The sequence below is a fragment of the Macaca mulatta genome, chromosome 4, assembly GCF_049350105.2.
Source record: "Macaca mulatta isolate MMU2019108-1 chromosome 4, T2T-MMU8v2.0, whole genome shotgun sequence".
Lineage (NCBI taxonomy): Eukaryota > Metazoa > Chordata > Mammalia > Primates > Cercopithecidae > Macaca > Macaca mulatta.
In genome coordinates this window covers 105,881,947-105,909,280 of record NC_133409.1, presented here as the reverse complement: position 1 = coordinate 105,909,280, position 27,334 = coordinate 105,881,947, and the positions used below count along the sequence as shown (strand labels likewise).

Below are 27,334 nucleotides of genomic sequence, written 5' to 3'. Positions count from 1 at the left end.
GGTGACTGCTCATGGTCAGTTGACTTTATCCAGGGAATTGTTGGGTAAACCCCTAGCAGCTGTTAGAGCCATTTGTTCTGTGAGTTCTGCCCTTAATTCCTCAGGATAGCACTGGCTGCCCAAATACATCATTGTTGAAGCAAGGAACCAACAAACTCCTGCGAGTTGATGGATTCAATTGGGAAGTAGAATAAGTTGCTTCAGTGTATACAACTGGGAACACTAGCAAGCAAGTGGGAACAAAAGCCCTCTGTTTGGGCTTTTCCTCAGAAGAAGTCACTTTGTTTTTATATTTGATTGGGGTACCCTGTTAGAGAGGAGAATAGTTGTTGGACTTTTACCTGATTTGAGAACAAATTCATTTGCATTTGTCTGTCGGTTGTTTCTTTGGGCCCCAGGCTTACATGTTTAAAAACATGGGAAAGTTCAAAGGCATGCCTGATTTTCTGGGACTCTAGCTGGTTATATATTACGACCTGCTTGGTGAATATTTAAAAACTGATGGGCAAATTACAGTAAGGAAAATTTAGAGCGCAAATGATTAACCTGCAACTAACTATACAGTTAGAGGCTTCTAAAGCTATTTCTCTTTTCTGACTGCTTTGAATCTGCTGTTATTAAGCTATTGGTGTTCAGATACAACTCACTGTTTATAGTCTAGCTAAAATGTAAACATGAGAAACTCATTTGAAACTAAACAAAAGGGTAAAATAGGTTTTTAAAAATCAAACTGCCATAGAGATTGTTTTATCCAAATTTTGGTCTACAGCTTTCGTTGGATTATTTATTTGGGCTAAATTTAACCATGTGAACAAGTCTCAATTTTGTGAGAGACATAATTTGGACCCAGCTATCTTTTATAAAGTAGTGAGTTTGTATTACTATCTCGTGGCTAGAGTTCCAAGGTAAAAGCTATTGGAACTTTGTGTATGTGTATATATGTAAGTGTACATATACATAAACACACCTACATATACATAGTTTGCTTAAGTAAATGAGTGCTTGTAAATTAAATAAACAAGTTCAAATGCTTTTCGAGTTCACGTGACTTAAGTAAATATTTAATAAGTAAACAGTTTTAAAAAGTATTGGTTAAAAAATAGAAATGTCTTCATAATTATCAGCATCCATTTTTGTCTGGGTTTACTGATTATATTTGCTTCTGCTAGAAATTTCAAGGTGTCAGGGTTTGGCACAAAGGTCATAAGACTATAAATCCAGACAAAAACAGAATAATATTTCTTTGTATAATTTTTTGACAAATAAGACTAATATTGTTGATTCAGAAAAAACAGTTAAATATTCTGGGTTATTGACAAAAATGTCCATGTGTTTAACTTTACGATTCTAACTTAGGTGAACACCTGATATTCACAGGCTTTAAAATAGGGTAACAGGAAAATAACTTTAAATGATGACTAGGTTTGTCTAGTATCTCAGTTCTAACAAGTAACCTAGATAAACTGCTAAAAATGAATGAATTGAGTAAATATGAATGAAATAAATGCTTGTAGATAAACTTTTTGTGTAGCTTTAATATTTAAATTTAGTTTGGACGCTCGTTAGCTGTCTGGGTCACTTTCAATTAAGAAAGGCTAATAATATGGGGAAATGTGTTTCTAAAATTATGGAGTCATTTCATCTATAAAATATTAGTATCTGACAGACAGTTCAATATTTCTTGCTTGCTAGGTTTTTACTAAAATTTAAGATTATTAAAGATAATAATTCTAGTTAATATATAATTCTGTATATAAAGTGAACCAAGGTAAGATGCAGTTTTTGATTAGAGAATAAGTTATAATAAAGACATAAAGTTGTACTTTTATTGGGAAAAATAATGATTGTATATAATATGAAGGTTATTTAAAAGTTATATATGGGCCTGTAATCCTAGCGCTTTGGGAGGCCAAGGTGGGCAGATCACTTGAGGCCAGGAGTTTGGGACCAGCCTGGCTGACATGGTGAAACCCCATTCCTACTAAAAATACAAAAATTAGCTGGCATGCTGGCATGCGCCTCTAATCCCAGCTATGCAGGATGCTGAGGTGGGAGAATCCCTTGAATCCAGAAGGCAGAGGTTTCAGTGAGCTGAGATCACGCCACTGCACTCCAGCTTGGGTGACAGAGTGAGACTCTGTCTCAAAAAACAACAAAAAGATTATTTATGAAAGAAGATAGAAAAGAACCAGTAAGCAGAAGAGAGGTGTGAAGGAAGTTATTAATATAAAGATGTGTTTTGGGTAGGGAAGTTTATAATGAGAAGAAAATTTATAATTCTGTATGTGATTAAGTTGGCGATAATTAAAAGTGAATTATTTATAATAGTCTTTCTAAGATGGATATCCAATATGGTTTAGATCTTTGTCCCCACCCAAATCTCATGTCAAATGGTAATCTCCAATGTTGGAGGTGGGATCTGGTGGGAGGTGATTGGATTATACAGGTGTTTCTCATGAATGGTTCAGTGCCATCGTTTTGGTACTGTCCTCATGATAGTGAATGAGTTCTTGTGAGATCTGGTTTGTACAAGTGTGTAGAACTTCCCCCTCTCTCTCTGGCTTGCTCCCCCTTCATTTTCTGCCATGATTTTAAGTTCTCTGAGGCCTCCTTAGAAGCTGAGCAGATGCCAGCATCGTGCTTCCTGGATAGCCTGCCAAACGGTGAGTCAACTAAACCTCTTTTCTTTTTTTAATAAATTTCACAGTCTCAGGTATTTCTTTATAACAGTAAGAGAACAGACTAATAACAGTCTCCTATGTTAAAATAAGATTTTTGCTTTTTTGAAATCTTTGAGCTATCACTTTAGCTAATTAAATGACTTACTTTACAGTGACTTGTAATACTATTTTATGATATCAAATGTTTTAAATCTTTGATATTTGATGAATTCTCCAAAATCAAATTCTAAATTCAGTGTTATGACCTCAAACTAAATGTTTAGAGGTCCAAGAGGGACATATTGAGTCAATTAGGCCTATTAAAATCATGGAAGAAGCATTGTAAAACATAAAATTGTATTTAACTTTCTTTGGGTTATATTTATGTAAATGTGTTATTAGTATGTATTCCAAAATTATCTGAGATTCCTATAATTCTGATATGTCTCAGTATATGTTATCAGTAATAATACTTATGTTAAATTGTTGTATGGACTTTTAACCATGACTGTCATAAGACTTTTATCACTCTCAATTATTGTTTTACTTTAATTCTTCTCAAAAAGCATTTTATTAGCAGCTACAGTTCAAAACATGCTTCTTTTGGGGAGTTCACGTAAAGGACTTGGGTGAGTATTTTTGAATACAGGTTTTTGATAACTTTGCAGATTGTGCCATTGGACTAGAAATAAAACTAGACTCTAAAAAGCTGATGTGTTCATTATCCCTGTAACCAAAACCCACTTGCTCCCTAAAAACTATTGAAATATAAAATAGATAAATGAATTAAATAAAGAAAGTTAAAAAGGAAGAATAAAATTTTAAATAACCTCACTAACCTACCTCTCATGATAAATTCTGCAATTGGTTGAGAAATTATCATAATCTAGAAAGTATAGGGCAGTGTGACTGAGCACCAAATGCAAAATCCCCAAATACAAACTCCACTAGAAGAATGCAGGCTTCTGAAAGAATTCCCAGCAAGATGCAATAAATATATTAAGGTAAGAGCAACAACAAAAGGCTGATGTGTTCGTTTTTCTGACTTTGATTCAATGAAATTGCTACTACCTTTTTTCCCGAGGTCCTGCAAGCTGAATCTTATACCTTGTGATACAGGTGAAAATTAAAGATGCTTTTAAGTCTTACATCTGATCACCTCAATTGACTACCTGCTAGACTCTAAGAAAACTGGTTTATAGATTGTTCCCAACAATAACCTTTATTTTTCTTCTGTTTGAAAGCCCATCTGCCATGCCATCTCCTAAAATAAGATGCAGCTGTTTAATGGGACTGGTCTATTCCCAGACTGGTTACATTTAAATGTTAAGTCTCCACTGCAAGCTAAACATAGATCATATGTTACATGCATGTTTGTTCAATATGCATGTGTCAGAACCATGTTCATGAATAATCATAGCTTTTCCTGTAACCTATTAAGTATGTATGTTTAGCTAACCTGTTATATCCACACAGGAACCCCAGATACAACTGACAATGGAGAATAAACTTACTGCCTTTCCTATTAATATGGGAGGGACATATATTCTGTAGTTAACACCCATCTATCTTATGATTCAAAGACTATGATGGTTACAGGGGTGTTGAGGGAAACTGTGACTTACCCCTTAGTGCAATCTTTAGATTGTCATCTTGGAGACCAGAATTGATGGGAAAAACTGAAAAGATGAACCATACTCTCAAAAGAAGCATTGTCAAAATATGTCAAGAAATGAATTTGATTTGGGATAAGTCATTGCTGGTTGCCCTGTTGTGGATTACAGTGGCTCTCTGAAGTAGACTCAAATTGAGTCCCTTATGGTAGGCTATTTGAGGTGTCTGCTCCAGTGGGACCGCCAACTGATGCTTTAAGAGATTTAGCAATTGCCAAATATGTTAAGACTCTGGGCATTATACTGACTTCTGTTCATGAGTTTGCTTCTAGCAGGACCACTCATCCCACAGATGTAGCGCTAGATCATTTTCAACTGGGAGACTGTGTCCTCCGAAGACTGAGAAAACAAGGACTTGAACACTGATTTGCTGCCAAGTTGACAGGGCCATTCAAAGTGCTGTCAAATATTCACTCATCAATTAAACTTGCTGGAATAAAGCCATGTTTGTCCTTTGGGGATTTTCATTTGCTTGGCAAAACAACTCTTTAGTTAGGATCTCGCAATCTATTGCCTCTTCTGCTAAACTCTCCCACTGCCAGATTTGTCTTCCTAAACTGTATACAATTTTACTTAGGTTGGTGCAACTGTGGTTTCAGACCATGAATTTTAAATCATTATAACCAGGCTCAAATATATCTTTATTAATCAAAATAGGAACCATTACAATCAACACATTTTTGCCAATGAGAAATAAGTTTGCTTATTCCTGTAGTGTAAAAATCCATGCTTAAGGATTCAGTGAACTCTTGGAAAGCATTTTCGGCATCCTACTGGTTGTGGAAGTTGTCAAGATGCTTGAAGAAGTAGTAGTCGGTTGACAAGAGGTCAGGTGAATATGGCAGATGAGGCAAAACTTCATAGCCCAATTTGTTTAACTTTCGAAGCACTGTTTATGTGACCTGCAGTCAGGCGTTGTCATGGAGAAGAATTGGGCCCTTTCTGTTGACCAATGCCAGCTGCAGGTTTTGCAGTTTTTGGTGCATCTCATCAATTTGCTGCACATACTTCTCAGATGCAATGGTTTTGCTGGGATTCATAAATTTGTAGTCGATCAGACCGGCAGCAAACCACCAGTGACCATGACCTTTTTCTGGTGCAAGTTAGGCTTTGGGAAGTGCTTTGGAGCTTCTTCTTGGTCCAACCACTGAGCTGTTCATCACCAGGTGTTGTATAAACTTATCATAGCACATCACAATCCAACTGAGAAATGGTTCATTGTTGTTGCTTGGAATAAGAGAAGATGACAATTCAAAATGACAGTTTTTTAAATTTTCACTCAGCTCATGAGGCATCCACTTATTGAACTTTTTCAGCTTTCTAATTTGCTTTAAATGCCAAATGACCATAGAAAGGTCAATGCTGAATTCTTCAGCAAAAAAGTGTAATTGTAAGAGGATCAGTTTTGATGATTGTTCTCAATAGGTCATTGTCAATTTCTGATGGCTGGCCACTATGCTTCTCATCTTCAAGGCTCTCGTCTCCTTACAAAACTTCTAACCACCACTGCACTGTACATTCGTTAGCAATTCCTGGGCCAAATGCGTGTTGATGTTGAGAGTTGTCTCTGCTGCTTTATGACCCATTTTGAACTCGAATAAGAAAATCACTCGAATTTGCTTTTTGTCTGACTTCATTTCCATCGTCTATAATAAATATAAAACAAATAGCAAGTAATAAGTCATTAACAAAAAAAAAGCGAGAACTGTGCATTAAAATGATGAATAACATAACCACATTTATTTAAAAATGTATTCCAATATCAAACGGCAAATTTCAACAATGCAAAAACTGCAATTACTCTTGCACCAACCTGAAGCCTGTTTCTCCAATCACCTACAGAGTCTGATTGATAACTTCGTACCCAGAGGTCCATGCTTCTTTCTTACTCAGCACTGCATTACACATTATGTGCAAAGAAATAATAAAGACCCACAGGCCTACAAGTGTAATTTCTATTGACCAAATGACCTCCCTAGGTTAAGCCACCTATTGCACTTACATTAATTCCTCCTCTAAAGTAGAGACCCATATTAATAAAATTATACAATAGGCTACCTGACTTCAACAAACCTTAGAACACCAAAGCAGAATTAATCTGGGCACTTTCGGGGACTTGTTTATAGACCTATTCTCTGGGATCCCTAGTGGAATTCAGTTAATCCTGGAAAGCATTCTTAAATTGGGCCTTAATATTCTTCTTTTGTCCTGGTGGCCTACAGACTAGTAAAACTAACTAGGTATTGTGTAACCAAAGGTTGCATGAGTTTGACTAAAACTATCAAAGCAAGAAAGAAGATGTCCATGATCATTGCTCCTAAAAGAAGCACTAAGGAATATTTCCTTAGGCAGGTCAAATGATTTTATTCTACAGGCGCCCCTCATCAACTTGTTCGTCATCAACCTTGTCCAGCAAGAAATAGGCAGATGAGAGACAAAATTCTTTTGTACCCAATCCCACAAGACTGTGGAATGACCTTCAACAGTGCAGAAATTGTAGTAGTGAAAGCAGGTCTAGCATGACTAGTTCCACTTGGCTCCTAAACCCACCAGTGCCCCCAGCACCCTGCACAATGATATCATTTAGGTTAACTGCTTTTGATTATTTCTGTACATAGGCCAAACTAATTATGGGAGGAATTTACAGTTTACCTTTAAAGCAAGGATAATAGTCCCTTCCCAAAACAAATCCCTGAGGAGACAAGGATGGTGTACACATAAGTAACCATGCTATGTTAAAGATTTATAGGAGCATTGTGACCTGACCAAATGCAGTTTCACAACCCTCCCTGAGACCCTTGTTGCCACCCATATGTCTGTGATCATTGATCACCTCTTGATCTCAACTTTCTCCCTTTTCGCCTTCCCCTAACATAAACGCGGCCTAAAATTCTATTAACTAAAGATGGTTCTTTAGGACACCAGTACATTATATTCTTGGTTTACTGGCTGTCCAAAATAAAGTTGCCTTCCTTTCCCCAACACCTTGTCTCTCAACTTATTGGCTATTTTGCAGCAAGTGGTATAAGCTTGGACTTGTTTACAGCTCAGCAATATATATGAAGAAAAACAGAAATTTTATATATATACACATACATATATATATATGAGGAGAGGGAATATGTGGGTGAATCTAGGTAAAAGCTATATGAATGTCAATTTTAATAATCTTACAGATTTTTGGTCAGTCTGATTCTCTTTCAGTATAAAAGTGCATAATTTAAAAAATGTTGAGAGTTCTATTCTGAGAGGTGTTCAAGCAGAGACTGGATGAATTTCTGAGTAATAGGGATTTTTGCTTGGTTTATAAAATGGGACTGGATGATTTCAATTTGACCCTTAATGTGATGATTAACTTTATGTGTCAACTTGGCTAGGCCACAATACCCTGGTATTTGGTCAATCAGCAGTCTGAATGTTTTTGTGAAGGTATTTTTTTTTTACATGAGATTACCATTTAAATCAGTAGACTTTGAATAAAGCAGGTTATGCTCCACAGTGTGGGTAAGGTTCATTCAATACACTGAAGGCCTTAGGAGAAAACACTGAAGTCCCCAGAGGAAGAGGGAATTCTGCCTCCTGACTGTCTTCAGACTGAAACTGCAACATCATCTCTTCCCTGGGTCTCAAGTCTTCCAGCCTACCCTGCATATTTTGGACTTGCCAACCTCCATAATCACGTGAGCTAATGACTTAAAATAAATCAATGGTTTCTGTTTCTCTGGTGAACCTTGATTAATAAACTTAGATTCTATTTCCAGCTGCCTCCTTGCAATTTTCATCTTCCCAGAAGCCCCTTACCCTCTCTCCCACTCCTTGTGTTCAGGGCCTGACATGTAATAGAAGCTCCTCCCCACTACCAATTATGTAACGCAAGGCTGAGAAGAAGCTCAAGGTGCAGTCTAAAAACTAAGATATCATTTGTTATTCTTATTATTGTAAGTTTTGTAATTACCACGATTGCTATATAGAACATGTCAGGATCGTGGCTAGCCTGAAGCCTAACCTCTGAATGATCCATGTCTAATCACAGAGTATGAGTGTCTTAAATGTCATCCCACTCCACTGCTGTGATATATGCCTTCATTAAGATTAAGGAGAAAGAATTTAAATATCGGGGCTGAGCATTTGAACAATCATGTCATTTCTATTGATCACCTAATGAAAATGTATGGCATTTAACAGTGAATAAATCAGTTTACATAAGGATGCTAGCTTCTACCACTCTGCTCATGCCATTTCCAGGAAAGCCTTCATCATATTTACTGTAACAGTGCATTTCTTTTTTGTTTTGTTTTTTTTTTTTTTGAGACGGAGTCTCGCTCTGTCGCCCAGGCTGGAGTGCAGTGGCCGGATCTCAGCTCACTGCAAGCTCCGCCTCCCGGGTTTACGCCATTCTCCTGCCTCAGCCTCCCGAGTAGCTGGGACTACAGGCACCCGCCACCTCGCCCGGCTAGTTTTTTGTATTTTTTAGTAGAGACGGGGTTTCACCGTGTTAGCCAGGATGGTCTCGATCTCCTGACCTCGTGATCCGCCCGTCTCGGCCTCCCAAAGTGCTGGGATTACAGGCTTGAGCCACCGCGCCCGGCCAACAGTGCATTTCTAAGGGTCTTCCAATTGCAGAAAGTACACTATGGCTGAAGAAAGGTTCGGCACTTTAGTTCTGCCATTTTGTTACCAAGTGATGTAAATAAAATTTAGACACTGGTCAGCATGATGAGAACCCAAAGAGATGAAATGTAGAGACTGGTTTCCTGCAGATGTGATGTTTTAGAGCAATCATAAAAAAATTCCAAATAGAGAGGATAAATATAAGGATAGAAACAGTCACGGAGTAATAAACTAACACCTTTAAAGAAAAGTAAAGAAGTGTATCACGTAGCTGAAATGGGTGAGAATTGTGTCACCTACAGAATCTAACTCATAGTCATCAGAGGAAATAAAAATATTCCCAAGAAGCCATGGCAACTGTTCCTGGAGGCAACTGTGGATGCCACTCCTGGCAACTGCGACCCTGCCGTAATTTCAGAAGTTAGACATCATTTGCTAAACAAGAAACTTCTGATTTCTTTTTAAATTAATCGTGAGGATGGGAAGGGGGAAAGTTTCACTGTCCTCGATTTTGCAGATTCCTTTGAGCTCCAAAGCACACAGAGGGCCACAGGCATGCCTTCTTTTGAGAAAGACACTCTCTGACCTTCTTATCTAAAGCGGCACATGCACCCCATGGCGTTCTAGCCCCTCACTCTGCTGTCTCCACAAAGCCTATTCCTGCCTGAGGCCAGCAGGCTGGCAGCTGGTAAGGCCTACGACCTGAAGCTGGCGGCCTGCATGTGCGGCCTGCTTCTGTGACTTGACAGCTGGGGGGCGGGGTCGGGAGGAGGAAGACCTTGGAGAAGGTACTTAGTTTTTCTGTTCCTCCGTTTCTTCTTCCGAAAAATAGGAATGTTAATAGTGCCTATCTCATAAGATTGTGAGAATTAAATGAGTTACTATTGAAAGCCCTGGGAGCACTGTCTGGCAAATAGTCATACTCTGAAATAAAACAGGTGAGCAAAATGTATTCATTGTTTATTGTCTGCCCTATTGGAAGATGAGCTCCACAAGAGAAGGGCCTTATCTTACCCTCTATTGCACCCTCAGTGCTTATGGCAGTGCCTGACCCATGGTGGGCCTCAGTAAATACCTGCAGAAGGTAAGGCTGGGAGCATTGTCGGCTTCTTTTGTGCTGCTTTCCTGGTTTCTCTCTTCTCTTACTCAAATGACCTCATTTGGGTGATCTGGCTTATGTGTTCAGTTAGAAACTCGTTAAAATATTTTATGCCAACAAATTCTACAGGAATGTAATCTTGTTAATCCATTCATTCATTAATTCGTTTATTAAGATCATATAGTTGAAGGCCTGTAGTGTCTCCTGACTCAAATATATGGCCCAGACAATACTCAGCATGTATTTCAACTATAAGATAATGAGATGTCATTTAAATAACCACTCTAGGCTAAGCCGTTGGGTACAGAGGCCAGCAGGGAAAAGGGATAAGTTAGGAACAGTCAGGGTTGAGATCAGGAACCAACTTTGCCATTGAACATGCATGGGAGGGGTGGCCTGCCTTCCAAATCACAGAATAAAAGGGATCCAACCAAGCTGGCAGCTTTATCTAGGGTCTTCTCTGGTGAACAGAGTGACACAGAGCACCCTGCGGACGGGGTAATCATCGGGTCTGGTCCTAGCTAAATGGAGGGGCAAGAGGACCCATTTGAATTGAAGCAGGTCCTTAGCAACTGAGCTGACTCAGGGTTCAACTCCAAGGAAGTTGGAAGTTGCAGTAGTCTGGGCTTAACTAAGAATTCACACGTTCTCCAGTCCCAGACACATGGCCTGTATTTTAGAACAGAGTCCAGTGCCAGCAAGAAACGGGAGAACTAATCAGTGACCAGTGCGCAGTTGCCAGGGAGACAAAACCAGCCCTACTGCAGTCTCCATGAAACCCTTGGTTTTGGCCTTTCCTCATTTGGGGGTCTGGGCTTTCATATGCATTTGAAAACCAACATCCTTTAGTTCTTGGAAATGTTGCTTATTACTTCTTTAGTAATTACCTCCTTTCCATTTTCTCTCTTTCAGAAATTCTTAATTAAATCTATCTCCCAGTTTGATCCTCTATTTTTTTTATTATTTCTTTTTCTGTTCTCCTGTTAGAAATCTATAGGGGCTTTTGTTTGTTTTGCTCACCGGTCTATTTCCTTAAATTTATCTCCTAGCAATTCTACTGATTTCAGTTTTCAAATGTTAACTTCCAAGAGCCTACCAGTTCTTGTTTTATGGATATAGTGTATTCTTGTCTCCCTCTGAGGAATGTGGTTATAAAGTGTTTGTGGCTGTTACTTTTCTTGCCGTATAGTTGCTGAATCTTTTGAGTTCCTCTTTAGTTTTTCCTTTTTTGTCTCTGCCTTGCTTGTTGAAGACTTCCTTCACATCTGCTCCTCTTTGTCAGTCCTTACTCATAAGAGTGAGCCCCTTGAGAGTGGAGTGAAGCTCTGTGTTCAAGGCTAGTCCTTGTTTCCTGGTTAGCTTCACTGTGGGATTATGGGTAGAGATGGCCATTTTGTTGAGTGACCCTAAAATACTGGCATCTGTAGGTCTGTTCTCCTGCTCAATCTGTTTATCCAGAGAGCATCCTCCACTCTCCTAGCCAGAGAGCTAAGGCTGGTCACCAGAGAATGGAGGTTGAGTTGGGCAGGGGCTCACTACTTGGTATTAGACTTTCACTAATCCCCTGCTTCCATCCTCTTGCCTCTTCTCCTCCACTTCTCCCAACTGGTGTTCCTGAATCTGTCCCTTCTTTGGGAACTTCAGAAAGTTAATCAAGTCTTCCTAGCAAATTCTAAAGATCACAAGGAGTAGCTTATTCAGCAGGATCAATTTTACAGGGTTGCAAATCAGAACTTAAAGACTTTTTTCAGGCATCGCCTTTTGAGGACAATGATTAAAAGGGGCTAAAAAAACCATAAAGAGCTTAGTATAGAAGAGCACGATTGTGCAGGCTAGCATATTCACATGCATGCTCCCAGACACTTTAGGGTGTAGGACCGGGCATGGGTGGGAGTGGAGGGGCAGCCCAGGGACTTCCATGTGTGCTTTTGTTTTGGGTTCATAGTAGGAGCCTATTGGGTAAATCACTTTACCTTCACTAGTAAAATTAAATTAGAGGCTTAGAGTATGGGATCTTTAGGTTCCCTTCAGCTCTAAGATCATCTGTTCTATTCCACAGTAATAAAGTCATCTCATTTTTATCCCTGTAGGTAGCTAGGATGAATCATATACAGACATCATAAATTCTACTTCCGGACATTAAGGTGATATGACATGAATGTCACAAATAACAGTAATATCTCCCACATCTTGTGGTTTGAAGGGATAAATGAAGAAGCAATGTTACCTGTGCTTTGCACTTGTAGTTATTTGAGCTTTTCTTTCAGGCTTGAAAAGGCAAAGGCTGTAAAATGGTTTCTTTTAAGGCTTGTTAACATTGGAATTTTATATTTAAAAACCTGCATTATGTATTTAGGAAATAAGAGTGAAAGAAATCAGTGTTGGTGGCTGGGGATGAATTTGAATGTGTAATTGTACACATCACTTCTGAAGGGCAGCTGCAGGAAGCATGTTGGTACGGTGTGCTGGGGTCTATGAGATTGGTTGCTAATGAACGCTTAGCACACACACATTTACACACACAGACACACTCACGCGTGACCTTGGCATCTGCCCTTGGAAATGTCTGGAAATGCTTTCAACACTGCCTTTGTGTACAGTGAAGTGTCCTAGTAATCAGACTTATGAGATACTGGGATCTATTTCAGCAAAAGAAGAAAAAAATAAAGAGAAGGTACTATTCCTCTGGAAAACCTTTGTTCTTCCATAAGCTTAGTTCCTTTCCCTCATACCTCCTTGGGATAAGAGTTTTCTCAATTAGAAACGCTTTTATCTGCAATTTGTAAGATAATGGCTCCCTGGCACCCTTGCAGGTCTCCACACAGGCCCTGGAGGTGAGGCTCAGCTGCAGCCTGACTTGTCTTGGTGAATGAACGCCTTGTCATGCTCTCAGGAACTTGGCATGAATGGCAGTTCTGTGTGGTGCTGTCAAGGCTGTTGCCATTCACCTCCCCACCTTGTGGGAGGTTGTCACAAGGTCATTTCCCATCTGTTTCCCTGGTTCTGGTGAAGCATGGGACTTTCCATCTGTCCCCCTTCTTCGGGAACAGTTGCAGACTATAATACTGCTTGGCTGGAGCCTAGCGTTGTTGACTTCTCAGTCACAGGGTGAGGAGTGACCCACTGCTTGTGCTCCCCATCATCTCCCCCCTTGGCTTGTTGTCATCCTGTGGAACAATGGCTGCAGGTAGCTGGCACCATGCTGATCTGTTTTTTTTTTTGAGATGCATCGTGCTCTGTGGCCCAGGCTGGAGTGCAGTGGCCGGATCTCAGCTCACTGCAAGCTCCGCCTCCCAGGTTTATGCCATTCTCCTGCCTCAGCCTCCTGAGTTGCTGGGACTATAGGCGCCTGCCACCTCGCCCGGCTAGTTTTTTGTATTTTTTTAGTAGAGATGAGGTTTCACCGTGTTAGCCAGGATGGTCTCAATCTCCTGACCCTGTGATCCGCCCGTCTCGGCCTCCCAAAGTGCTGGGACCATGCTGATCTTTTATGCTGTCTATATGAGTTACACATTAGCTAAATCCATTTTGGCTTGTTGTCTCCTTAACCAGCTGAATCTCTAGAAATACGGCCAGCAAAGCTAGCAGCAGCCCTCATGCTACTGCTTAGTGACTGCCTGGCTGCTCGGCAGAAAACTCAACCAGCTTAAGAAAGAAGGGATGTTTCCTTTCCTCACATACCAAGCAGTCAGGACACAGGCAACTGTTAAGTCAGCAACATGATGTCAGGGCTGATCCACTGCAAAAATTCCTCAGTCATCTTGGTCCTAAGATGGCTGTTCTGGTTCTGGACGTCACATCACATCACATCTGCATTTAAGGCAAGATGAAGCAGTGAAAGCAGGAATCATCATCTGTCTGCTTTATTATGAAAGCAAAAGCTCTCTCAGAAATACTCCAGCAGACTTCACCTTGTGCACTATTGGCCATAACCGGATCATAACACCCTGAGCTTCAAAAAGAAAAAAACCAGTTTCTGAAAAAGAGGAGCTAGATCAGCATGATTGGCCTACACTAGACCAGACTCGTCAGAGTACACACTTGGGCTGGTCTCCTTTCCTTTCTGAACCAAACATGAGTTTCATTGGTGGGACATAAGAGTATAAGGTGGATAGGCAACAAGTTGTATCTGCCATTTGAACCAATGCTGCCAGTCCCAGTCCCTTATCCCAGCTTAGTAGGAAAGACCTGTCAGTCGCTGACTCTACTATCTCTTCTTGCTTGCACATCAATTATGTCTCATATTTGAACTGACCAATGAATAACTGGGGCATGGCAAACACAATTTCCAGTTCTTCAGAAACTCTAAGCCTAATCTGAAAGAAATAAGTTGAGAGTTGTCACAATTAAGGACTATAAATGCACCAGCCCCTGAACTCCTTTCTTTTCTTACCTGACAACATCAAATGTTCAGAAGCAAAATGACATTAGGTGAATGTTGAGAGTCTGACGCCACCATAAGCTTACTCACCTTTGCAGTATTCCAAATAAAATAAATTTCTTTCAGGTAAGAGTACTACTATATCCCCTCTTATTTAAGTAAGAGATAATTGGGATTATTGCCTGTGTTTGGCAATTTTTTTTTTTTTTTTTTGAGACGGAGTCTCACTCTGTCGCCTAGGCTGGAGTGCAGTGGTGCGATTTCGGCTCACTGCAAGCTCTGCCTCCCGGGTTCCTGCCATTCTCCTGCCTCAGCCTCCCGAGTAGCTGGGACTATAGGTGTACGCTGCCATGCCCGGCTAATTTTTCGTAGTTTTAGTAGAGATGGGGTTTTACTGTGTTAGCCAGGATGGTCTCAATCTCCTGACCTTGTGATCTGCCTGCACTGGCCTCCCAAAGTGCTGGGATTCCCTCAGGAGCTAGGCTATGAGAACTTCGCCTACCTTTTCCTTCTCTCCCACCTAACTCCTAAATATCCCTCAAGATGCTGCTTAAAAATAACTTTCTTTTTCATGTGTTTATTATAATGCTTACCACTGGCACACTGGAATTATTTACTTAGACAGTTGTCTCACCCACTACATTAGGAAATTTTCCAGGGGAACGGTTTTGTTCCAAACACTGAGCACAAAGTAGAATGCACAGTAGTAAGTTCTTAACATGTTTTCATTGAATAAAATCTATTTATACCTTCCTTGATGGCTGTCAAAAAACTATTTAAACCATGAAGAATTAATAACATAATTAAGTTGTATATTTCCACCGAAGCACATCAAAATAAAAAGTGCATTTATGGTCCAAAACAAAGACATAAGTAAAAAGCAAATTCAAAGCAAGAAAAATATCTGCAACTCCTATCATACAAATATGATTAATTTCCTTAATATGTAAACCCTTAGAAATTGAGATGAAAAAGATCAATCAGCCAAAAGATACATGAGCAAGGACATGAACAGACAGTTCACATAAAAATGATCCTTAGTGAGAAGACACTCAACCTTACCCATACTTTTAAAAATGCAAATGAAATGATAAGTGAGAAGCCATTCTCACTTACCATGTTGGCAAAAATCCAAAAATTCAGTAATATACTCTGTTAGACTGTGGGAAAACAGGCACTTTCGACATTTCTGGAGGAACCCAAGTGACACAGCTCTGAGAGGGGACAATGTAGCAATTTCCATACAGTATTACAAATGCTTTCATCCTTTAACTCAATTAACCTAGGACAGGGAGTTTATCCTGTAGAAATCTCTGCACAGTTACAGAATGACATGCACAAGTGATGTGTTATGGTATTGTTTGTAACAGCCTAAGAAACAGCCCATTTCCATAAAGAGAGGAGTGGTTAAATAAAGTGCAGTATGTCCTCAAAATGGAATACTAGGTGCTGAAAAAGAATGAGGACACCTTGTCTGTTATATTGTGAGAAGGTATTCAGGATAGATGGTTCAGAAGAAAAGCTCAGAATAGTGAACCCATTACGATGCCTATAGTGTCATAAAGAAGAGGAAAAGAAAATGTATTTGTTTTGGTTTGCAACTGCATAAAGTACTGGAAAGGTATACTGTAAGGAGGGGGGCCGACCAGGTGGATAGAATAGAAACAAAACTCAACGTATACCATTTTCATTTTTAAAATCCACGAATTAAAAACTAATAATCCACCTGTGAATTATTACTTATTAAAAGTTAAAACTTTTAAATCCTACACCTTGCACATAGTGTTTAGAGCCAAACTGCATGTGTTTAAATTTCTGCCTCACTTATTACATAAATGAATTTCAGCAAATTTCTTAACCCTTCTCTGTCTTGAAGGAATTTGATGGGTTAATAAATACAAAGGAATCAAGCCTGAAACACAGTGAGTTCTACATGACTGTAGTCTGTTATTAATACTGCATTTAACAGTAATAATTTTGAAGAACTCTTTAACCCTCTAGTGATAAGATTTCTTGAATTCTTCTGATCTTCCTCACTTCCCCCCCACCCCACACCAAAGGTGGTAAAATGAATGCCAAGAGAAATAGAGTAACATCAAACAGCACTGAGCCAGGGCCAGGTACAAATACAGGAGCCAACACTTGGGCATTGCTGGATCATTCCATGTCACACGTATGGAAACCCTAAGAAACAAAGTCATTGATTTCTCTTCCTGTTTAGCAAATCAAAAAGAGAATATAATAAATTGGATTATGAGGCATTATGAGTGCACAAAGTGTTGGAAGATGTGCAGGACATCTATAAAACACAGCTCCTGAAAGTATCTGCTGCAATTCTTGATGAAATCAATAGACGACATCTTTCCTAGATACCCAGAAAACGGGAGTCGCTGTCAGGCTGGGAGTTTCTAGAGACAGAATCTAAGTAAATATGTGGCCACAGGTTCCATAGCACTGCTTGTATTTACAGTTTTGAACACACCCATCCCATGGTTGCTTATTTAAAAAAATAAAAACTCACGGATGCAGAAATGATATAATCAGCAAGGCACTGTCAGTAAATTTGCCAACTCCCTTTGGATGGCTTATATTGCCTGTTTCTGTGGAAAATGAATTTGTGCATGACATTTTGATGTTTGGATTATCGGATAACGCCGATTCAAAACAGCACAAAGAAACAGCTTAGGCATTTTTCCTTCTAATCAGAAAAAGAAGCTTAACACATTGTGGAGAAATTGTGCCCCCTGCTGATTTAATTTGATATTAGCGTCATTGGTTTTTTGGGCTTTTTTTGTTTTTGTTTTTTTTTTAAAGACCTGCAGTGCCGCAGGGTAGCGCAGTGTCTTCAAGGTCAGTAATTTACATGGCCTCCTCTCAGAGGCTGAGGCAGCCTCTCCGTGCAAATAGGAAGTTTTTGCTTGATAGTGACCTTGGGAAAAAGGAAGCAAAGGAGGAATGCCTCCTTTTATGAGCTTTGTGGCAATATTCAAAGAACCTTCTCAGTATTGCCCGTACCTTTGGCGACTCTGAATAGGGAAAGCCAGCAAGCAGTGCAGAGAGAGGAGCTAGTTGCTGGTGAGCACACGCCCCTTGTAATTAATCCCCACTTCCGGACCGAAGGACGGTAGAGCTCAGTCTGCGAAAACTATTATCACCAATGAATAGCAATCGCGATGGAGCATTCCAGATGCTCAGCTGTCATTCTATTAACTAGATGTGAGCCACCCTCTGAAAGGCTCCAGCCCTGGACAATATTGTTAACCAGGGATGTAGCATTAGTAACGGCAGCCTCCTTCTGTGGCCCTCATTTTCATCTTGATGCTTTGTTCCCTTCTTGTTTATTGCCTCTCCACCCGGGCTTTTAATCTGCTTTCCTAGGCTGGTACTTATTTCCAACAAGCTGCCAAGTAATCCCTCTGGAAAAGTCAACGGCCTTTTTTTTTTCTTTCTGTTCTTTACTTGTGTTTTTCTTTTTTTATGTATTTTTCTCTCTCTCTCTCTGTGTGTGTGTGTGTGTGTGTGTGTGTGTTTGCTTGTATTTTGCTCGTGTTCTTTGCTTTGCTTGTGTTCTTCTTCTGATATTTGCATCTTTAGGAGAAATTCCTGAATGAACACAGAGAGGACTTTAGCCATGCATTCGGCCTTGGAGAAGATAAAGGAGGAAGTTTTCAAAGTAGGGGAGGACCTTTCCTCACATCTCTCCTAGACAAGGCCGCAGGCTGCGTGGCTGCGTCTCTGCCGACTGGGACAAGAATAGCCTCTTCCAGTCTACATGATGCAATACTTTTCCAAGATTCAGTTAACAGAGAGGTAGTAAATATTGTCTTTCCCTCCTCTGTACCTTAAAAGGGCTTTCACTCTTTCCAAGGGCCCTTTGCTCTTTGGTTAGAGTTGCCAGATTTAGTGAATGAAAGTCCAGTGTACCCAGTTTGAATTTTATTTTAATATGAATTTCAGATAACGATTTTTTAAAAAGTATTTGTATTTGTTGTTTATCTGAAATTCACATTTAACTGGGCTGCCGTACTTTACCTGGCAACCCTATCTTTGATTGAACTCTGTTTTCACGCTATTTAGCGTGAAACTGTTTCCAGGGCATTCTAAATCGAACTGAGTGACTGCTGAGCCAGGGGAGGAGGTGGTGGGTCTTGGAACCCAGGGTGGCCTGGGCGGTGCGTCTCCTCGCGCTGCTGCCTCAGGCTCTCGCCTCCCTCTAGCGGCCGCCAAGGACTTCACACACTCCGAGCGGAAGCCCTACTGGGTGGCAGCTGCCGGCTCCAACCCGGGAAAGGGCACGTCCGAAAGAGCTCACCCTCAGCGACTTTCTCCTGGAGGGCTGCGGTGGGGGCCTGCACAAGAAAGTGGCCTTGTTCCCAATAGCGGAAATGGAGTTTCCCTTGTTTCACTTAAAAATACAATGACAAAAATGCCTCTGTACAACAGCCTAAGTTGACAGTTGATGTCTAACCCTGGGCTGTACTCACCACTAAACACTGATAGATGTTGTCATTTTCATGCTAAAGAGACCCCACTCATCCCAAATAATTTGTCAAGGAATATTCACGTAGACAGCAAGTTTTGGAAGGTGGAGATGCTTATCTGTCTTCTGTGATGTGCCTGTGCCTGTGCCTGATAGCCAGTAAATAAGTTTAAATGAATTGACAGTGAAATACACTACAGGCTTGGCATTAAAAACAAAGAGGAAACCTATTCCTACCCTCAGAGAATGACCACTTCATCGCAGAGGAGATGATGGCTGCAGTGCTTATGCTCAGCAAAGACTATGGAATTTGAGTCTTGGAATATTAGTTCCTCTCTTAACTTAGGAAATGGATGTCTGGAGGTCTGGGCCAGCCGATAAGGGATTGATATACCTGAGACTGTTTTACAAAACACTGCTTTTAGTGTTTAATGACGTGAGATAGTGTCTAGAGCAGTAGAATGGAGCCAGAACATGGGTTCTAGAATCCAGAGATGACTCCCAGCTTACATCTGAGTTCCTTAAAGGACAGTTTCTGTAATGTAGGTGTTCCATGATTACTTGTTGAAAGAATGAATAAGACTGTGTCTATCACAACCATCTCCACACTCATTGGCTTTAGTGGAGTCAAGGCAAGGTAGAGATTTTAATGACAGAATTCTGGTGATAGGGGCCCCTACCACCAATGGCAGTATTAAGGGGTGATTAGGGAAAAGGGTAGCTTTTAGTCTCTTTCAAGTCACGCAAACAAAGATCACAGAATTTAAGCAGAAGCAAATGTCTTGCTTTACAGTTTCAAGACAAAGTCCCTGGAAGTTGCCCCCTTTTAAATAGATTGTCTCTTAGCCTTGCTATGCAGATACACTGGATCCTGTAACCATGTTAGCCCTATCTGTAATCTTACAAAGTCGGGTGGTAGGTATTTGCTCAGGAAATTGAGACACTAGGTACTCACACTTTTAAAAATAACACATAAGGAAGGCAATAATAATTACATAAGATAATATATTCCAGGCTCTATCTCTTGTTATCTCATTTAATCTTCACTGTAACCCTATAAGGTTATTATTGTTGCCCACATTTTTACAGATGTGGAAATGTCAGCTTAAAGAACTGAAGTAACTTGGCGAAGGTCATAGAGAGAGCCAATATGCAAACTCACATCTGCCTTATTCAACTCTTTCCAACATACGGTGCTGGAACTTGAGTACATGAGGAGGCCTGTTTGTATGCCTCCAAGCAGAATCAAATAGGAAATGTTTGCTAGAAATAAAAAGGAAGCATCAAAGGAAGATATGGAAGGGTCAACCAAAGGGTGAATGGGCTTTGTCCTTTCTTCACTGGAAGTCTGAGCTCAGAGGTGCTGGGTCTCAATAGCTCATTCCTTTAGGAATGAGGTTCTTTACACTTGGACACAGGGAGGGGAATATCACACTCTGGGGCCTGTCGGGGGGTGGGGGTCTAGGGAAGGAATAGCATTAGCGAAAATACCTAATGTAGATGATGGGTTGGCGGGCACAGCAAACCACCATGGCACATTAATACCTATGTAACAAACCTGCACGTTCTGCACATGTATCCCAGAACCTAAAGTATAATTTTTTAAAAATTAAAAATATATGTAAAAAAAGAAATAACATTCTTTAGGTAACAAAGGAGAGGGCAGTGATTCCAAAATCTTTCTCAGCTTTTAAAATGTACACATTTTCAGGCCTTAGCTCCTGGGTATTCTGATCTAGTAGTACTGGGATGGGGCCCTGGAATCTGAATTTTTAGCAAACATAGCAAATTTGAAACCCAGGAGATGTGATGTTATCTGATGTTAATTACTCCTCCAATCAACAACTTAGACTAAATTCTTAAGGTAATTTTCTAACAAATATTTGTATTATTATTTGTATAAGATTATGTTAGGAGAGGAACATAAGGCACTCATTGAATGAACTGGTGTATTTCTAGAGAGCAATATTAATATATCAGAATTCTGATGGTATTTTCTATGCCATTTCACTGGCATTTGGCAGCTTATAACATAGCCCCAGTGGAGATGTAAACTCCTTAAATCTGGTAATTCCACTTTATATTGGATTATAAAAGGTTATGTGGGGGTAAGAACCTCAAACCATTCAAAGAACAGTTAATCTCATGAAAAGAAAAATTTTGAAACCAAAATGTAATAGTGGTTGTTTTAATTCTATGTTCTTTCAGTCACTTAGATCCTCTACTCATTCTCTGAACAAGCATTTTGTAAGTGCTTACCATGTTTCAGGCTATGCTAGGAGCTATGAAGAAGGGGGAATAAGAGCTGCTTAGTTTCATTAACTTTAGTGTGATACACCTTCTGAATCCTGTGAATAAAGAGTCTGGGTAAACTAAGGTCAATAAGTAAAAATAAAACAGATTACAGATGTTCCCACAGTGAAATTGATCACTGTGCACACTGGTGTTTACTTTAATGGACACACGAATGGGAATGGCATCAGCACCACACTCTGAGTATCATCAGTTGACTCATGAGAAATCCAAAACACTTTGAAAGGAGGTAAGAAGCTGTGTTACATCTTCAACTTTGAGCCCCATCTTGCTGAATCAGGGAGTCACCTGAATAGGCTTAATATTGAGACCAAACAAGAACGGTTTCAAGTTGTTCAACTAGATATTTCCTTCTTTCTTTGTTACTATATGTTGTTTTTCCTAATTATCTAACTCTTAAGCCTCCCAATTCTATCCCTCCTTGTCAATTTACACCATCCATACTCTTCTGGTTAATTAGGATTTCCTTCTTTAGTCATCACCCCAGCACATAAATTTCATTATTTTTAACTTATCTTACTTATCTCAGTGTAAGAAACTCATCTAAATACACCTATCCACTTCCTTTTGCAGACAAGATCATAACATTTGTAATTTGTCTCAGTTGTAGCTGAATAAGTTACCTAGAAGATGATTTTACAGGTTATTTTTATTTCTTTGCTTATCCTCTGTCTACATTTCTGACATGTGCACCTGCTCCAATATCTAAGGTTAAATCTTTACTGGTTGGGCAGGTGAGTAGTTGATATCTGACTAACAGGCAATTCTCCTTCAGGAAACTCAAGATTGTGTAAGTATGCCTGACTCATCCCTGCTGCTGCAACTGAAACATGTAATAAAAGAGCAACAACAAAGAGAGGCGATGATGACAACTTAGCTGCAGCATCTCGTTCTCTAGCTCAACAAGCCAACAGGGAAATTATGACCCTGGTGAAACAAGTAGCTCTCAAAATCATTCCAGTCATTCCAAGGAGTGATGTGATTTTTCTTCACATGTTCACAATGAAGATACTATGTAGTTTAATTGATGTCTTCTGGTACATTCTTTTTCTATCATTTAATCAGATTCATCTATTTTTAAATATGTTGATAATGAGTCAGGATATAAGAATATGAGGCTAAAAGCATGGGCTCTGATCAGAGAGACTTGGTGATGAGCCTTAAGCTTATCACTGTTATGGTGGTCATAGACTTACTTGCATGTACTACTGAGCCTTTATTTTCCCATTTGTGAAATAGAGCTCACAGTAGTACCTACTCCCCAGAATAGTTTTGAGGATTAAGTGAGATAAGTGCCCCAGTGTCTTGAATTTAGCAAGTGTTCAAGAAGTAGAAGTTCTATTTAATTAATAATATGATTTTCTTGAGAATGTATACACAGACTCACTAGTTCTCTGCCAGAAGGTAAGGGACCTCCTTGAGCCTCCTAAGAAAAGCTTTTGACAAAGGTTAAAACTGATGTGTAACTGAATTCATAACAAACTTGTTGAATGGCCAACCAGGAAATATTAAGGTGAAGATTTATCATGTCAAGTGAAATTAAGAGAATATGAACTAGTGCTGTGACCCCAAGCTCCCTTTCTTTAAAAGACATTTTCTCTGATTTCTTCTGAATAAAACAAGTCTTGAGAGAGGCTGTGAAATAATGGTTCTGTGGTTATTAGGTCATCTTTAGAAAGTGCTATATAAAATATTATACATTATATATTCACAATGCACATCATTAGCATGTTAAAAATTCAGAGAAACTAGAAGAAAAAAAGCCAGTTTTAATTTCTTATCATTTTCCAAATTCATTTGTCTGTAGGATTCTTCTTTTGTTGAATAGCATCAAGTAGCATCTCAAGGAACACCCTTTGGGAAATGCTACTGAGAGAAGCTAAGAACTTGCTTCACAATTGTCAAGCACTGAAAAGGATTCATACTTGGGAAACTGGCAAACTCTTTTTCTGACCCTGACCCTTACCAGTAGTATAATCATGGGCAAGTCACTTGATTTCTTCACATATAAAACAAAATGATAATATATCCTCCATGGACAGCCATAGAGAGAAGATTCATTACAAAATGCATTTATGGTAGGAACAGAAGTTGACAATAAAAGTTAATATTGTCACGATGTGCATCCTAATTTACACCAAACTCATTGCAAGGAAGCAGGTTTTAAAAGTAAAGTCTTGATACTGGAAGACTGGGAAGAGTTTGGGTGTGCTCAGGACAGAGCTATTGACTAAAGTGTGGGTATGTGTAGAGAAAGAGGAGGAATCAAGGCTGGGAAGACAGAGAAAAGGAGGAAGATAATTTGGTGCTGGGGTGCTGAGGACACTAATAGAAATGGTGAAAGACAAATGTGAGAAGGGGTGGCTGAGGGGTAAATCTAGACTCTTTTTTGGCATGCTAGTTTGAAGAGCAAGCAAACCATCCAGTTGGTAATTTCATTTATCTAGATCTTAGGAAAGAGTTCAGAGCTTGTGAAACAGGAAACATTAGCATATTACTGTGAAATTTTTGAGAGAAGAATCATTTCTTATTCAGCTCCATATCTTCTGTGTTCAACCTGGTGTCTGGTGCATAGTAGAAGCTCTTAAAAGTTTGATAAATGAATTAATCAATGAACAAATTAATTATCGGCAAGTCTAACAATCCAAGTAGATTCCAAGTCATATGATCAAAGCAGAATAAAACACCAGTTAAATGAATGAAATGATAGCTGAACCCCTGGAATTAGGAAGATTCACAATTAAAGGTACGTAGAGAAAAAGAAGAGGACCAAATACAAAACAAAGAGGTACAACTTATTTGATGGCTGGCAGGAGCTACAGAAAACAGAGTCAGAGAGACTGAAGGAGAAATGAGTGTTTTGCAAAAGGACTAGAAAGAAAGGAGAAAGTAGGTGTCAATGATATAAAATGATTCTGCGAGATCAAGTAGAATGAGACTTATTTTCCATAAATATCGTTTCCTTTAGCTATGCTGTAAGAAGAGCAGCATAACCACAGGGTCCAAAGCCCTGATGTCCAAGACGTGGATGATATAGCCTGTGTAGAAGGAAGACTTACCACCCCCACCCCTCCACATACACACTTGATTGGAATTTAAACTTAAAATAAGCTCCATAATAGGAGGAAACCAGAGATCTAACTTGGTTCTTCTGCTTTTGACATAGAATAGTTCTTTTTAAATTTTTAATCATAGAAAATTTTAAACATAGGCAAAGGTAGAGAGAGGAGTGTAATGAGCTCCAGTGTAGCTGTCACCCAAGTTGGACCATTATCAATTCATTCTCAATTTTGTTTTATGTGTACCTCCACCCACTTTCCCACACACACACACTGGATATTGCAAAGCAACCACCAGATACTATGTCATTTTACTCATACATATTTTTGTGTTTCTAAAAGTTTAAGGATCAGTCTAAAATTGCAATCACAATAACATTATTGCACACCAAAAAATTCAAGTTATTTTTTAATGTCACAACCAACCAGTATTCCAATGCCCTGAATTATCTCGTTCAAGATCTTTTGGTATAATTTTTTAATACAACAACTAGCACCAGAAACCGAAATGTCTTCTACCCAGTAAAAGGAGTGGTGGTGTCATTTAAATTCCCTTGTGGATTAGTCTTTTCCCTGCAAACATTTCTGTGCATATTGGTCGCACAAATAAATGACTCATTGGCAGTTTTGATAGCTTTGATAGTTAAATACCTTTGAGGATACTACTTATGCTAATAAAAACCTTCTTATGGTGCACAATGGAAGCTTTATTAATAGGTGAGGAGGAGATCCTCGTGGGTGTGGACAACTCTATTGCCAGCACAACCTAGAGTCGGGTCAAGGGGAAAGGATACAGAGTCAGATCAAGAGGAAAGAATAGGGAGGGGAGAAGAAAACAGAATGAAAAAAAAAAATCTTTGTTTTAGAAACTCATAGCCAGAAAAGGAAACCTGAAACAACGCTTTTTAATTCATACTTCCCTGGAAGGAAAGAAGACGCTAAAATAACAGAGGAGCTAGCCTAGAGAGAGCACACAGGATAGGCATGCTATCCAAATTAACTCATTTAATCCTCACAATAATGATCTAATGTCAGTACTATTATTTTGGAAATTTAGAAGCAGAGGCAAATGGAAGTTAAAAATCCCCATCTCCAAGGGAGCATAGCAGTATTTCTGCTACCTGGAAAGAAAGGCGATGGTTTTCCTACATATGTCAGGGAGTAACTGGGCTTCTTTTCTTTTGGATAGCAAAGATAACTTAGACATCAGACACCCCCAGGGTGGGCCCCTTTTGAGAGCAAGCTCTAAGACACCATGCAGATCTCGGGGTCTAAAGCAGAGCACACAATTATCTGGAGAGACCTGGTGCTCATTGAGGAAGGAGGGGAAATGATATCACATCCTCACCTTAGACGTGAAAGAGTTGTGTAAGGGGTAAAGGGGACCAACCAGACAGGAAGATAAGGAAGAAGCTAGGACACAGCCAGCCAGTTCTGCCCACATGCCAGTGAAATGGAGAAACTGATGCTGTTTATGCTTGTTGAGAGTTTCCATGGCTTTGCAGGAACCAACCCAATGTTTTCTGTGTTTTTTCACCTACTTTCTTATAGTCTATAAGAAAGCCTACTACAAAAAACTCCTGCAAGAAGAAAAGAGTTTGTGCTTTTGCTTTGGAAACAGCAGGCTGGGAAAAAAAAAAAAAAAAAAAAAAAAAAAAAAAAAAAAAAAAAAAAAAGCCTGGATAATTCCAAAGGATACTAGGAAAAGGCATCCGAAAGTAAGCAACATGATGGTAGCTGGTAAAGGGGAGGTAAGGAGGCCTAAGAATGAAAGGAATAAATTATAAACCTGTTTTAAGAGTGAGAGTAGCTTAAGGTTTTAAGATTTATTTTGGGTGGGGGGGGGAACTTGTTCCTTGACAACAAGCAATTTCAGCATAATTAAAAGAAATCCTTTTAAGAGTTTACATTGCAGTCATACTAGGCCCAAGGCAAATTGTTAAACATGCTTCTGCTCCTCATTTCAGCCTTAGACATCCCCTTACCTTTCCACTGTAATAGACTTTCCAGGACTGTTTCAAAATTGAGGTACACACATATACACGTTCATATGCACACATATATACACTAACATATTTGGACTAAGCTATTTCAAACTCATGAGAATGCCAGGTCACCATTTGTTTCTATTAGAATGGCCCTTGGTAATAAGTGAATAACCCTGGTTCTCAGTCCAGTGTTAAATCTCAGTAAAAGATAATGAATAAGGACACAACTTCTTATGCTCTTTGCATGATACTTGAACATTCTCATGCTCACATGTATAAAATCAATTTATTATTTAGCTAACTTTTGGTGGCAAGTGACAGAAAAGTTTGAAGTCAGGAAAGGGAGTCATTGTATTACATAACTGGTGTGGCCAGAGTGCAGTTGACTTCAGTCACAGTTTGATCCAAGACAATGTCAGCAAGATATTTTCTCTCTATTGCCATCTGACATGGTTTGAAGGCTCCCTCCACATCTCATGTTGAAATTTAGTTGTCACTGTGATGGTATTAAGAGGTGGGGCTGGGAGGCAGAGTAAGATGGTAGAATAGAAGCCTGCAACATATGTACCCCCTGTAGGTATGCCAAATTTTCACAACTATCTACACACAGAAAAGCACCATCACAAGAACCAAAAATCAAGTGAGCAATCACAGTACCTGGTTTTAACTTCATGTTGTTGACAGAGGATTGAAAAGGGTTGAACAGACAGCCTTGAGCTGCTGACACCGTTCCTCCCCCAGCCCTTTTCATGTTGTTGACAGAGGCATTGAAAAGGGTTGAACAGACAGCCTTGAGTTGCTGACACCATTCGTCCCCCAGCCCTGGCAGTGGCCATGTAGCACAGAGTCTATGCACTTCGGAGAGAGAGAGAGAGAGAGAGTGCAGTGACTGGAGTACTTTACCTTGAACTCAGTGCTGACCTGTCATAGCAGAAAGCAAAGCCATGCTAGGTTCAGCCAGTGCCTGCACATGGAAGGTGCATCTGAAGCAGACCTAGTCGGAGGGGACTCACCCATTCCATAAGTCAGAACTCAAGTTTCTTGGCAAGCCTCACCACCGCAGGCCAAAG

General features: G+C 39.7%; 1 long non-coding RNA gene across 1 annotated transcript; it reads right to left on the bottom strand.

Annotated features, from left to right (window-relative positions):
- Positions 1-4,955: 4,955 nt before the first annotated feature.
- LOC144340732 (uncharacterized) lies at positions 4,956-27,334 on the bottom strand. The gene is made up of 2 exons (XR_013417022.1): positions 27,168-27,334; positions 4,956-5,979 (listed from the first exon to the last, which is right to left on the bottom strand). It is a non-coding gene; the product is annotated as an uncharacterized LOC144340732 (long non-coding RNA).